The sequence below is a fragment of the Belonocnema kinseyi genome, chromosome 2 (assembly GCF_010883055.1).
Source record: "Belonocnema kinseyi isolate 2016_QV_RU_SX_M_011 chromosome 2, B_treatae_v1, whole genome shotgun sequence".
Classification (NCBI taxonomy): domain Eukaryota; kingdom Metazoa; phylum Arthropoda; class Insecta; order Hymenoptera; family Cynipidae; genus Belonocnema; species Belonocnema kinseyi.
This window is the reverse complement of record NC_046658.1, coordinates 41467982-41471994: the sequence shown is the minus strand read 5'-3', so window position 1 is coordinate 41471994 and position 4013 is coordinate 41467982. Positions and strand designations below refer to the sequence as shown.

The window sequence follows — 4013 nt, the reverse complement described above, 5'->3', positions numbered from 1 at the left end:
GTCTGGCCAAGCTCGCAGGTACTGCCCTGAGAGTAGGTCACAGGGCAGCCAGGGCAGGCTACCCTGCCCAGGGCAAGAGCGTGCCGACCACTGGTCTATACCAGTGGTCGGCAAACTTTTTGCGCGCTTTTCAGGTCAGGACAGGCTTGACCCAAGAAATTTTTTTCGCTTGCCGTGCTTTGTTCATCAACGCTATGGTTCTTCTGCGTGGAGTGCGGTTGTGTTAACTTTTCTCGGCGAGAGTTCATTGTGCAATGGAGTACTCAATGGGGATAAAAAATTACCAATCAATTTTTTTTAATTTCTCATAATAGTGATTTAAAAGTTTAAATTCGAAATCTGTGATTTTTTTTGCGATTATTTGCATCTAAAATTCTTCTTGTGGATTTAAAAATCAATGTTTTGAAATATTAACATTTTTTTAAGCAGTTACTTTCAACTAAATTAAAAACGTTGACTAAAGTTATCAAGAAATTCAATTTATTGAAGTTTACTGTACTTCTGCTCATTTTTTTAGACAAATATTTGGAAATAAGTGAGTCCCTTTCTTCGCTCCCTCTCGTGAGACACAATCAAGCTGGTAAATGTCATATACAATAAAATAAAATTATTATTATATATAATATTTACCTGCAGCTCTACTATCTCCGTTTATACAAATTGAATTCAAAAATAAAATAAAACCCGAAAGTAAAAAGGGGAAAAGACTAAACTTTTTCTATTAAATATAAAACTTACATTTTTGAAAAATTAAATTTGAAGCGACGGCAAATGACTTATTTCTTTTTAATTATATATTTTTTTAAATACAACTTGTAACAATAAATGCCCTTAAAATTTTAACTAATTCTAAGACTAAAAATATTGTCTTCACATTCTCATGCACTTGGGCACTCAGTTTGGAAATTAAAAATGTTCTTATAATAAAAATTGAATATCACAAAAGCATTCATTTTAAATGTTGTTCCTTCAAAGTCCTCATTTTTAACTAAAAATATACTGTTTGTATTCCTATATGAAAAGTAATTTTATATTTTATATATAAGAAGATCGAATATTGTAAGGATTGTATCGGCTTATACCATGCCATTCGATGCTAAAACGTTTCTAATAATGAAAACTGAATTTAAAACTAAAAGTGTTATTGTTAATTGAATTTCAGGTTTCTATGACGTTTCTTAGATTCTTTTTGATCGGAAAATTCCACAGATTTCTAATTTGACACTTTCAAAATGTTAATTTTGAAATTTAACAATTTTTAGTTTTTAATTTTAATCCATTTAACGCCAACCGCTTGACAAAGGAAGTAGCCGTGGCAGTCTGGACCTTTTTCGCGGCAACAGGTACTGCCACGAGATTTAGAGTCTAAACTGTTTCTCCTTGCGGCCGTAACTCGACTTTTTTTTCCTTGTAGCATAGACTTGTGGAAAACCGTTTTTCGTCGCACCAAAAAACCAACGCTTATGAACTGACTTAAAAGTGTCTTCCTACGACATACGGCAGCAATATTGCCTGTAAACTATTGAAATTTATTTCAAATTTCCGCTTTCTTGGAAGATTTAGATACAATCCAGTTTTTCCCGCATACATTATTTTTAATTATGTATTATGTATCATTAATATAGGTTTGTACTTTTTCCGCAAAAATTATGAAAATTTGTCTAGGATTTTTAAAAATTTTAAATTAGAATAAGTTAAATTTGTAGTTAAAAATATTACTTTGAACAAAAAAATAACTTTAAGAAATAGTTATATTTTCTAAAAAAGTGATGAATCTTTTACATAAAATTGTGAATGTTTAATTGGAACAGTTGAATTTTTTATCGGAAATATGAATTTTTAACTGAAATGTTGAATCTTTAACTAGAATAATTGATTTTCTTGCCGAAAAGATCATTTTCTACCCAAAAAGACGATTTTTCGTGTAAGCAGGATAATTCTTTAACCAAAAATTGAATAAAAAAATGTTTAGTTAAAAACTGAAAGTTCAACCAAAGCGATTAATTTATTAACTAAAATTAAGGGGTATGCACCTGTCATACCTTTCATAAACTTACAACCAAATACTTTTATTTTAAACCTAAAAAATGAATTTTCAACTAAAAGGGCGAATATTTAACTAAAATACTTTATTTTTTAACCGAAAAGAAGAATTTTTAGACAAGAAGATTAACTTTCAAAGAAAAAGATAAATATCTACAAAAAATCATTGTTTTACAAAATACGTAACTTCTCAAATAAATAGTCGAATTCTACTTTTAAAAATACCAAAATTATGAATTTTTAACTAAAATTATGAATCTTCAACTGGTATAGTTGAATTTTATGTCAAAAAGATGAATTTTCTATCAAAAAAGACGAATTTTCTACAAAGCGAAAATGAATTTTAAATTGAAGCGATGAATTTTCGACAAAAAAAGTAATTATTAACAAAATAGTAACTTTTAACCAGTTAGTTAAATCATTTTCAACTAAAAACAGATAAATTCGTAACAAACAATATAAAAATTTATATTATAATTCAGAAATATTTCTTTTTTGAAATAATACCCGTTTCATGTAAAAAATTCGCTGTTCCAAGTGAAATTGTATTTCTTTGCCGAAGATAAATGAGGCGTAAACGAATCAAACGTGATGAATCCATTTTTTTAAATTAAGAAAATGATTGATTCTGTACGCTTGGAATATCATCAATTCGATGATCAAACTTAAGTTAGCAAGAAAAATCTCACAGAGAAAAAAAATGCAACAGGTTTTTCTTCTAATGGAAAAAAAATATAAATTCTTTCTGTCATAGTGTTTCTCTAATGTTTACTAAATTTCAGGATCAAACGCAAGGAACGTTGCCTTTTATAGTTGAAAACTCAAAGAAGAATTTTTAACAAAAAATCTGCATTTTAATTTTTTTTTTTAAATTAGTAATTCTACTAGAACAGATGGATTTTTGAATCAAGAAGATGAATTTTCAATAAAATAGTTGAGTTTTATTTTAACCCTTCGAGTAAACACTGGGTCATTTTGACCCTTTCGCCAACTTTCACCGACTACAGTTTCTGTAGCATGCCGAGTCATCAGTCATCGTTGAGAAGCAATTGAAACCGAAGCAGGGTCAAGGTGACCCATGTGGGTACTTAACGTCGAATTTAATCAAATTTGGATTTTTCGTTTTCATCAATTATAAAAATTTGTTAGTAAAAAAGTGCCAAAACTGTTTTTAAATTTTGTGCAAGTATACCTCTTAATTTTGGTTAGTTAAAAGGTTTAGTAGTTATGAAATTATAGACAACCAAAAAGTGAATAGTGTCATTTTGATCCAGTCTGTAGCAAATGTTTGGAAAAATAGGTGTATACTCGAAGGGTTCTTTTAAAAAAGATTTGAGTTGACTTTTCACGATCAAAGATTGAATTTTTAAACAAGACATAACTTTTTATGAAAAAAAATTGAATTTTCAATAAAAAAAATGATTTTTTTCAACCAACAGAGATGAATTTTAATTAAATTGGTTGAATTCTCTATCAAATAGTATGTGATTCTTATCCCAGAAAGATGAAATTTTTACTAAAACAGATGAATTTTTAATTTTAACAAACGATTTTTTTAAAGTTGAACTTGCATCCAGAAAAGATTTCAGTACATTTTTCAACGCAAAAATATAAATTTTAAATAAAACGTAACTTCTCTATATTAAATATTTAAATTGTCAAGAAAACAGTAGAATATTCAACCAAAAAGTATGAACTTTTAACAACATAACCAAATTTTCAAAAAAGCAGTTGCATTTTTTTTCCCAGGAAGGTAGAATTTCTCTTTAAACAGATGATATTTAATTCTTTTTAAACAACCAGTTTAAAAAAGTTGAATTTTCATCCAGAAAATATTTTACTTCTCTTTTCAACAATAACAAATTAAATTGAAACAAAAAGTCAATTTTTTACGAAATACATCAAACTCTCCTTTCAGTCAAGTGTCGGGAGTTACCCTCAAATGGGCTTGGACAGATTTCGGTTGGATA

General features: G+C 28.3%; 1 protein-coding gene across 1 annotated transcript in view; it reads right to left on the bottom strand.

Moving 5' to 3' along the window:
* Positions 1-4013, bottom strand: part of LOC117167179 (protein phosphatase 1 regulatory subunit 3C) — a 68025-nt gene that overhangs the window by 10367 nt on the left and 53645 nt on the right. The window lies entirely within an intron of this gene.